The sequence below is a fragment of the Phascolarctos cinereus genome, unplaced genomic scaffold (assembly GCF_003287225.1).
Source record: "Phascolarctos cinereus isolate Bilbo 61053 unplaced genomic scaffold, phaCin_HiC Scaffold_726;HRSCAF=1367, whole genome shotgun sequence".
NCBI classification, from domain to species: Eukaryota; Metazoa; Chordata; class Mammalia; order Diprotodontia; family Phascolarctidae; genus Phascolarctos; species Phascolarctos cinereus.
The window spans coordinates 58,832,170-58,843,789 of NW_027556098.1; positions in this window are offsets into that span (position 1 = coordinate 58,832,170).

An 11,620-nucleotide genomic window follows, 5' to 3' on the forward strand; every position below is an offset into this window, starting at 1 on the left:
TTCTAACTCTAAAAATCCACCATGTTTGTCATTATAAATTATAAAAATCCACCATGTTCATATTATAAATTTGACCTAAAGGTAATATGCTCATTATAATAAAATCAACTCATTATTACACAACACTTTTACTTGTCATCTAGGAATTTAGAAGAGTATTTGGTTTGGATGGCTTTCTCAATAATCCGACTAAAGCAGTCCAAAATGATGTTGTGTTTTCTTTAGATAGATTTCCCATAGGAAACAGAAGCAATCAAAATCATTCTGTGGATCTTAGCACGTTGTTCAGCATACGAGATTTAACAGATGTTTGCTATTGTTAATAATAGTGATGGTTTCCTCCTCCCCCACAAGATTAAATAAAAACTTCTTTTTCATTTCTTCCCTTCACACTTTTCCACCTGCTCAGCTAAGTCAAAACTTTAGGTGTTGCTGCTTCTGCATCAGACCAAAGCAAGGTAACAGTGAACATCAAGTCCCTGAAAATTACCCTTTTTCTATTTTCATTGCTACATCAAGGTGATTTATTTATCAACAGCTGTCAGAAGACCTCACACTTTAGGAGACAAACATAAAAATAATTACCAAGTTATCGACATAGATTTTTCAAAAGGAATTTTCAAATATCCCTCAGAGATGTGCTAAAAATAGGCACAGATGGTATCTAGATGTCCTGCGAAGGGAATGCCTCAGACAGTAGGAGCAGAAACTCTCTAATGACTCGACAAAGGTGAAGAGGTTTAAGGCATTGGTATTAATTAGGTAGTAGCAAAGGAGTCAAGCCAGTCATTAAAATTTGCAGTGTCTTGGTTGGGAATTCAGTACTAGATGATGTGGTATATATTAGAGTAATGGAGAGAGTACTGGTTGAGATTCCAAGGAAGACCTGGGTTCAAATTCTGTCTGTCATTTATTTGCTGTGACTTCAGACAAGGCTCTTAATAGTTGCAAACTTCAGTTCCTTCTTCTGTGAAAAAGGGAGAACAGTATTTACCTTATGGGGTCTTTGTAAGGCTCAATTGACCTATCTAATACACTTTTCAGACATTAAAGTTATATACAAATGTCTACTAGAAGTACTTTTGGAGTTTAAAAAAAAAGTCATTTTCCTAATTTATAAAATAACCGGGTTAGGTTAATTTCTTTAATCTTTGGTCTGCTCTAGGGCTAAACTTGTTTGAAGTGTATAATCAATAGTGAGCATTAGACCAGGAGACAATGGGATTGAATTTTTGTCCTGGTTTTATCATTCATTGTGTGTTTTTTGGCAAGTATTTTAACCTCTTTTAGTCTCAGTTTCTTCACCTGTAAAATGGCATCACACCAAACAATCCTTTCCAGTTGTAAAATACTTTGATTTGGAAGGCTTCATGGAGAAGGTAGAATTTAAGTTGGATCTCAAAATATGTGTATGATTTAGAAATGTAGCAGAAGAAGGACATTGTAGTAAGAGAGAACAATGCAAGTAGAGACACGGATACAGTAAGGTGACCAGCCTAGGCAAAACAAAAGATTAGTCAGTATTTTCTATCTTGATTGTTATAATCCAAACTTGAAGATTATAAGTTGTTTAACCTTGACAACTGAAGTTTACAGAGGACCCTAGGCTCATACAGTTACATTTTTAACCTTTTTGGGGGGGAAGTGGGGTGGATTTTTTTGTTGTTCTGAACTTAGTAAGCATCACCAAATACGAACATTTACATATACACAGAATAACGGGAAAAAAGGATTGTACATAAAACCATAAATCTTTCTTATATTCAACTCACATTTTTAAAAAAGACTACATATAATAAACTCAGCATGTTAAAGATTCAAAGCTGTTCTCATCTGTGTCTTCCGTGTTGTCTTCTGTTCTTTTTAATGCACATTTTAAAAAACATTACAATCACCGTTTTCTTTTTCGCTCTTCTTTCTTTTTAACACACATATTCTAATTTCTCTCTTAAATCTCACCCCTTCCATTTAAAAATTCCCCCTATAATAAATGAGGGTAAGTAATCAAATCAAATTTACACATTGACCATGACCAAAAATACACACATTTGTTCATTATTTTCTGCTGAAGGCATAAGTGGGCATTGAGTCTGTAGCTACATCCTATGCAAATACCACATTTAGATGTGATTCATTTGTAGTCTTGCCCTTTGCATTTGGGGTGTGTGTGTGTTAAGTTTTCCTGTTAATTAGAAAGAGCCAAGGGATATATATATATATATATATATATATATATATATATATATATATATATATATATATATATATATATATGTGTGTGTGTGTGTGTGTGTGTGCATATATATATATGTGTGTGTGTGTGTGTGTGTATATATATATATATATGTGTGTGTGTGTATATATATATAAATATAAGGCTTCCTCAGCAACATATCCATCACTAAACAGGGAGGGGGTAGGAAACACATGGAGTGAAGTAAGCCCTAGAAGTTTCCACTATTATTCTTCCACTTTCTCACTCCTTAATATCGAGCAGTAAACTTCAGTGCCTCAGGTTCCACATATTTTAAAACAAGATGATTGTGCTTCCCCTGACTTCTAGGGGTGAAACATAATAGGTACATCCAGTGGCAAGCACAAATCATGCTTATTATAGAACAGTTAGGAGGATTTGTCAAATGAGACCTCCAGTAATCCCTTTGCCCTTATGACTTTTTTCATCCCAAGAGAACCGTGGCAACCACAGACTCAGTTAAAACAGGAAGAAATTACATTTTGCAAAAGTTTGGATATTTTCCCCCAGGACTTAGAAATGTTGCATTGATGCAATTGAGGCAAATCCTTATTTTAGCTTTGATAGAAAATATCCTAGCTCAGTATATCAAGCAACCAAGACACAAGAAAGAATAAAAATATAAAGGCAATAAAAGGAAGGAAAAGGTATAGTCCACATCCCATTCATCTGGATTCAAGCAAGTTAGCGAAGGTTAAGATCAAGACGGGCGTGTTTTCAAAGCGTTTTACCTCATCTGGCTTGTTTTGCTTTCTGAGTTAGACACTGAGGATTTGTAAAGTCACTCTACTAACAAGAAGCTCTGAATCAGGAAAACATCTTTATCAGGACTGAAACAAATAGCTAAAAAAGTAACTAAGGAAGTTACATTTAACTGCCTGATGTTCTTTCCTCCTAGAATTTCTTTCTTTGTACCCCCAGTGCTTAGAACAGTGCCTTGTGTATAGCAGGTACTTTAGAATAGTTTGTTCCCCACAATACTCACAGGGGACTCATTAAGTCCCCACAATACTCATAGCTGCAGAATACAAATCTTTAATATAGAAATCTTAGGGCCACTGCTTGAAAATTGGGTCCATCATTATATGACACCTTCTTCTCACATACTTCATATAGTTATAAACTTGACTGAGCCCCAGCAATACTGGGGTGTCATAGGTACATTCATCTCTACATTGCCCTGGGCTCATATTTCTCTCACTGTGGTCACAAACACAAGAAGCAGCCGTTAATTCTCTTCACCTTCCAGCCATCTCCTTATGACACAAACATCCTATGCTGCAGGTATACAGTCTCATGGGAAATGAAGTCCTGAAAACTTTTCCAAAGAGTTATTATGCTCTGGGCTCAGCCTTCAGAACAATATAGTCCATGATTGGATGTACCTGTTCCAGAGGAAATAACACAAAAATAAAGTGTCTCTAAAGGCAGCTCCTATTGGAACTATCCTATGAAAGCTGCCTTTCATATCCCAAGAATCCTAATTTATTAAGATTCTTTGACTTTGTTCACTTTCTGGCTTTCCCATGTTTATGTTCATTCTGTGCTGAGCACAGAACTTTAAAACAGAGATAGGAAAATGGCTATTGACTCCAGTGACAATGATTAACTAAGGAGGTTGATTCTCTTTTGAAGCATTGTACATAAAATTATCCCCAATGAACCTAAAATAAGAGAATTAGGCAGAAATAAGAATATTTTGGTGTCTGTTTCCCTTAATTCAGAATTTTCCAAACTGGGAGATAACTGCCATCCACAACCCAGGAGAATAATAGAGATTCATGAAGCAATGGTAAACATTCTTGGAAATTTTTGAGTACAACTCTCATGCAAATGCAGTCCTTTTCTCAATTAAAATGAATTTCAAATCAAGGTTTTAAAAAAGCAGGACTAATACATTTGAAGGTAAAGTATCTAAACTTATACAACCTTGGTATGGAAGTTAATGGTGCCATAGTATGTTATATTTCTCAGTGTAATTCATCTTGTCAAGTACAATATAATAAACTGTTTCCCACCAAAGTTAAAACAACTTGAGAACAATTATTGATCATCATTTGAAATGATTAGAAATTATATCTAATTGTCTTACATTTCTCATGATCTCTACAATAATAAATTATTTTCATGGATGGTTTAATGAAAAGTTAGTGGATGAAAATACATTTTTCTACACAACAGAGGATGCATTCTTATAAAAATTTGGAAGCCACTGCCTTGGTCTGTGAAGTACAATTCAAAAGTTAAGTTGGTGTTTAAGTCATTGGGATTTATAGAGCATAAAGCTTCTAAAAATCTAAGGGGGGTGGTGACAGTGTCACAGTATCTTGCCAAAAGGTATTTGTTGCCACAAAACCACAGCGGTATAAAATGCTACTTTCTCTTCCTGTACTCTTCTTGTACTCTCTTGAATCCTTACCTGTTCTTTAGCTCTGTCTTAGGTTTGCCTCCAGTTTGTTTTGCCTTTCCATAGTACTTATTTCTATAGCTTGCGTCTTAGATCCATTCTCCAATTTATCTCTGGTATGTTACTTCCATCCCTCTTTTTCAACAAGCATACAGGAAAGCCTAATGTGGGCAGAATACTGATATGGGCTCTGAAAGAGATACAAGTTTTAAAGACACAATCATTTCTCTCATAAAGCTAACAGTAGAGAGATAATCTACATAGAAAGGTATTATAATATAACGATGGAAAATAGGTGATATCTGTAATAGAGAGGTAGACAAGAAGTGCTATATGTGAGGTCCAAGGGAAAAACTTTTGCATTAACAGAATCAGTGAAACTAAGATAAGGAGGGAAACCATTAACTGGGGGAAAAAACATCTTTCCATCAAATACCTCTAATAAAGGTCTGATACCCAAGATAATTATGGAATTAAGAGACATGAGATCAAGAACTATTTCCAAACAGATAAGTGGTCAAAAGGTAAGAACAAAAATCCTCAAAAAGGACAGTACACTACTAACAAATTTCCTCCAAATCACAAAAAAAGAGAGAAATGGAAATCAAAAACAACAATGAGTTTTTATCTGACACTCAGCAAATTGGCAAAGATGATAAAATGGTGGAAAGAGTCAGTGTTGGAAGAAAAACACACTGAAAAATTGTTGGGAGATTGTGAATTGGCCCAAATTAGAAAGCAATGAGGAATTATGCTTTAAAAATTTAGTCAGTCAATCAACATTTATTAGGTACCTACTGTGTGCCTGGTAGCATGTTAAGCACTGAAGATATGAAGGAAGGCCAAAGATAGTTCTTTTCCTCAAAATCTAATAGAGAAGACAAAAAGAAACAAATTAAGCCATTTGCAAAGTAGAAAATAATCTGGAGAAAGAAGGCACTAGAATTAAGTGGAGTTGGGAAAGGCTTCTTGTAGAAGATGGGATTTTAGCTGAGACTTGAAGGAAGCCAGCAATAGCAGGAGGTAGAAATGAAGAAGAATACTCTAAGCAAGGGAGACACAGCCAGAGAAAATGCCCAGAGCTCAAACAGAATTTTGTATTTGATCCTGGAGGTAAAAGGGAGTCAGTGAGTAGGGAAGTGACATGGTCAAACTTGCAATTTAGGACAATCACTTTGGTGGCTGAATGGAGGATGGATTGGAGTTGGGAGAGATAAGGCAGGCAGACCCATCAATAGATTATTGCAATAGCCTAAGCATGAGGTGATGGGTACCTATACTATGGTTTTGGCAGTATCAGAAAAGAGAAGGGAACATATTCAAGAGATGTTACCAAGGTAAAATTGACAGGCCTTGGAAACAGGTTGGATAAGGAGGGTGAGATATGAACTTGAAGGACTGGCATGATGGTAGGTCCCTAGGCAGTAATAAAAAAGTTTAAATGGGGGGAAGGCAAGATAATAAGTTCAGTTTTGGACATGTTGAGTTTAAGATATCTATTGGATATCCAGACTGGGGGTCAGAGAAGTTAAAAGCGGTTTAGTCTCTTAAGGCTAAAGATGAAAGACATTTGAGAATGATCAGCATAAAGGAAATAACTAAATTCATGGGAACTGATTGATTGCCAAGTAGAGTGGTATAGAAGGAGAAAAGTAAAGGATCCAATACAGAACTCTGTGAAATACCTATAATTAGAGGGCATCATCTAGATGAGGATCCAGCAAAGGATTCTGAGGAGTGATATGATAGTAAGAAGAGAACAAGGATGGAGTGGTGTCCTGAAAACCTAGAGAAGGACCTGTCAAGAAGAGAGTGATTAACAATGTCTTGCAGAGAGAACAAGGAAGAGGACTGAGAAAAGACCATTGAATTTGGCAATGAGATCATTGGTAACTTTGGATAGAGCAGTATCAGTGGAATGAAGCGGTTGGAAGCCAAATGGTAAGAGATTAAGAAGACATTGGGAGAACTGAAGGCACCTATTGTAAATGGTTTTTTCAAGGAGTTTAGCCACAAAAGACAGGACAAGTATAAGATTGCAGTTAGAAATGAAGAATGACATGAAAGGTTTTTGAAGGATGAAATGAGAATTATGATTTAAAATGTGACTAAAATTTTTCATATCATTTGACCCAAAGATCACTGCTCAGCATATACCCACAAGGAATTCAAAGACAAAGAAAGGAGCCACATACACAAAATATTGCAGCTCTTTTTGTTGAAACAAACTACTAGATACAAAGTAGATGTCCATCTTGTGGAATGGCAATGGTATTTTACCATGCCATAAGAAATGACAAATATGAAGAATTCCAATGATCATGGAAAGCATGAGTGCTATGCAGAGTAAATAAAGGCCTAGGTCAAGAAGCCCTAGGTAGAAATTTTGTCTTTTACACATACCTGTGTAAAAGTCACTTAACCTTTCAACCCCTGAAGCAAATATCTGCTACTACAAGATGGAGGAAAGATGCTAATCTGCCTCAATGAAGGCAGTTTTCTCATTCTCAGTTCCCTACACCATTGAAATCAGAGACCTAGTTTTTAAAAAAATATTTCAACTGATATAGAGCGAAGTAAGCAGAACCAAGAAAACAACATGCACAATGAGTACAACAATGTGATTGAAAAGCCTAAAAAGAAAAGTTAGTAAATACTGTTGTTAAAATAACCAAATTTGGCTCCAGTGAATATTTGATAAAAATATACCTTGCAGAGGATGGTCTCTTGTAGAAGGTGGGAAATGAGTTAGGAAGTGTTAGAAATGAGGTGGGAGAACATTGCAGTCATGGGGATGGACACTGAAAAGGCAGAGTTTAAAGAGAGTCATTTTGTATCAGGAGAAACAGCAAGTTTCATTTGTCAGGAATAGCAAGAAGGACAATGTTGCTGGATTGTAAAGTAAGTGGAAGAAAATCAATCTGGAAAGGTAGGAAGGGGCCAGGTCATGAAAGGCTTTAAAAGCTCAATAGAAGACTATATTTCATTCTGAAAGTAATAGGGAGACAATAGAGTTTATTGAATATGTGTGTATCTGTGTGTATGTGTGTGCGTGCATGTGTATGTGGGGGGGGGGGTTGACATGGCCAAACCTTCATTTTAGGAAGATTATTTTGGCAATAGAGTAGGTATAACCCCCAATACCTCCCTAAATACCTTGTAATTATTTGTATTTATTCTCTTTGTATTTCTTCCGTACACACTTTTATTTATCTGCATTTATAGATGATGACAGAGTGACAGAAATGGAGATGGAGACAAGACAGAGAGGAAGAGACAGAGAGACAGAGACAGAGAGACAGAGACAGAGATGCTGAGAGAGAGAAGAGGTCCTCACATGTAATATATGTAATAGATGTGGGTTAAGGACAGTCTTTCACTTTTTAAATCCTCTCCCACATGTACTCAAATGTAATTTGGAATGGAAATCTATGGATATAGGAGAAACACTGTGTACACTGGCAGAGAATGTAACATATCAGTTACACACATACCCACTGTCCCAGGTTCTGGTTGACTCACAGTGTCTTCTATCATGTCTAGGGGCTTGATTCACTTTAGATTTTTAATCTGTCTCTTTTTCTTTGTTTACACTCTCATCTATAAATCAACTATGAGCTGGTTAAAGAATACTAAAAAATAGTGACACTAAGCTGTTTGTGATTCTGTGGTAACTACTGTCTCAGCATGATATGCTGAGGCTGGATATAGCTTTAGCTTTTCCCTAACTGCCCATTATCCCAAATCTCCAACAGTATGATGAACATTAAATATGCAGTAAGGATTAGCTGATGCAATTCTGTTTACATAACAGAGGGATAAGTGTAGAGATGAAAATAATAGACTACAAAGAGGAGGAGGGAGAGTCTGGGAATATATGCAGGCAGTTCTGAGCATTTCTATCTGCAACTAATCAGGAGCTATGTTAAATTCTTTCCTCTCATGGAGATGAGTTGAAATAAAGCTCCAGAAGGGTATGATTAATGGAGTCAAGTGAAAAGGGAACAGTCTCTTAGGAAGGTACTGGTGTTATCTCATTAGCATGGCATCCTCTAAACTAAGTCTCTCTCCAGATAGGGATACTGAGGATAAAGAAATGTTTGGATTTGGCAGTAAGAGACCACATAGTTCCAAGCTACAGGATAAATTCTCAGACTCCATTCTCTTAATCCAGCTTCTCTCCTTTTCCTTTCTTTATTGGATAAATCTCATTAAAGAATCCCCAGATGCCAGTTCCACAATTTATTGATGGATTTTATGGAAGTTATCTCTCATGTCCATGGGAATGTGCATGCAAGGTCAGGCATACATGTACTTGTTTTCTCTAACTTGTCCTTCGAATGTAAGCTTCTTGAGAACAGAGGTTGTTTTATTTTTTGTATTAGTATTCCCAGCCTCAACCTGGCACATGTAGGTATTTAATAAATGCTTGTTGATTAAGTTTAAAATTTTCTTACATTTATCTGTCTATACAATCTATAGATCTGTCTCTATCTCTATTAATCTATATTTATATGTATCTCTAGGTGGCACAGTGGCTAGAGATGGCAGGCCTGGAGTCAGGAAGTTCTGAGTTCAAATTTGACCTCAGACATTTACTAGCTATGTGACCTTGGGAAAGTCACTTAACCCTGTTTGCCTCAGTTTTCCTAATCTGTAAAATGAATTGAGGAAGGAAACGGGAAACCACTCCAGTATCTTTGCCAAGAAAACTCCAAATGGGGTCTCAAAGAGTTGGAAACAACTGAAAATATAACAACAGTATCCATATCTAGTCTACTCGATAAATACATATCTTCCCATTTTAATTGTTACATTTCAACACAAACAGCTTTTTCAAATCTTTTCATCTTTCTTCAGGCTTCCCACAGCTTGCCTTCCCTCAGTTCTCTCAGTTAATAAGCTCGCCTCATGTTTCATTGAAAAAATCAAGATCATTATCCACCTCCAGAGTGAGAACTGATGAACTCAGTGCAAACTGAGAATATTTTTTTCACTTTCTTTACTTTTCTTGTTTTTTTTTTGCAATGTGGCTAATATGGAAGTGTTTTACATCACTTCACATCTATTATTGATATTATGTTGCTTGCCTTCTCAATGGTTGGGGAAGGGACTGAAGGAAGGAAGAAAATTTGGAACTCAAAAAAATTTTTTAATGTGGTAAATGATAGTTTTAAAGATAAATTAAAAAAGAAATAATTAAGGTCATTTATAGAAAGCTCCTGTCTCTCTCATTTCTCATCTTGCTTCACTCAGATGCTTTCAGCCACCCTCTCCACCTCCACCTCCATCCTTGTCTCACACATTAGAGAGTTCCTTCTATCAGCTACCTGGAAGGCTCTGCAGGTTCAGTGACAGAAATGTTGGCACATGCTTGGTCTGTGGTTCCTGCTGCAGTTACTCATTTACAGGCTTCAAGATGGTTCTGTACCCTGAATCTGTGATCATACTTTTTGAGTCAAATGAACAGAGCTGTAGGCTCACCTATTTTCTGCACTTCTTGCCATAGTATGAAGATCCACGTCCAGGCCTCCATTTAGGCTTGATCAATGACCTAACTCTGGGATCCCAGCCATGCAGCAGCAGGGGAAATCCTACCCTGTGGCTGAAATAAACACACACACACACACACACACACACACACACACACACACACGAACCCAACGTACAAATCTTCTGTGAAGATTTGTTGGTACATGGAACGTGCGCACTTTTATGGACTCCAAAACTCCACTAGACCTGAAAGATGAACAGCTCTTGTGAGAGAATTCAGTAGGTATCTCATCCAAATAGCAGCCCTGAGTGAAACAAGGCTGACAAAGGAAGGACAGCTTACTTCAGTCAGAGTTGGATTCACAGTTTTCTGGAATGGCTACAATGATGAGGAATGCCATGAAGCTGGTGTAGGCTTCTCAATAAAAACTGATCTAGACAACAAGCTTGCATGCCTCCCAAAAGGACTGAATGATGGGCTCATGACAATTTGAATGCCATTTGCACGAAAGTGACATACCACCATGTTCAGTACATATATTCCCACTGATGGAGTATGGGCTCAAGCCAAGACCTTTGCCCTTAATCCCAAAAAGAATCTGGGTCTCATTTGTCTACAGACTCTCCTTGAACTCTTTGGTCAAGGAAATCTCTAGTCGGTTGCCTGAGGCTATAATCCTATTAACTGGCCTTTCCTTATGCCTATACCCAATCTTCCAATTCTCTGTTACCCTTAGCCTAGCTCAGCCTTCCATTGCCTGTTACCTCTGATGGCCCCCAGCTACTTCCATCCTTGATCCTATCTAGACCCCATTCTTGACCTCCCAGTCACTTCCATCAAGATCCTCCCTAGACCCCTTCTCCAGTCACTCCATCTTACTGGCCACCTCCATCAAGATACCCTTTCTCTCAGACCCCTCCTCCAGTCACCCCAAACTACTTGACCACTCCTAGATCCCTCACACAGTCTTTCTGTATATAATGTCCATCTTGTCTCCATTAAGTTGCTGAGGTTCTTAAAACCTAGCCAATGCTCAGATTCTTTAAAATCTGGCCCACTTGCATTAGCGATACAAATGCTCAGATTCCTTAAGTGTCTGACCAGTATGGTGGATCTTTAATAAACCTTGCCTTTGGCTGAAAGAAGGCTTAAGTCAAATTCATTTGGGCAGGATCCATGTCTCTTGGTCCTGATATTTTGGGGTCCCAGGACCCCTGAACCTCAACACCACCATGAGTAACCCTGATGAGGTCAAATATAAAGTTTTGAAGATCTGAAGACCCTCATCATCAATATGCTGAAAGAGGACAAGCTTGTAATTCTGGGTCACTTTAATATTAGAGTAGGCTCAGACTACCAGACATGGCAGGGAGTCCTTGGGAGAAATGGAGTTGGAAACAGCAGCAACAATGGTCACTTACTACTGAAGATGAGCATCTCATGACCTTCTCATACCAACACTCTC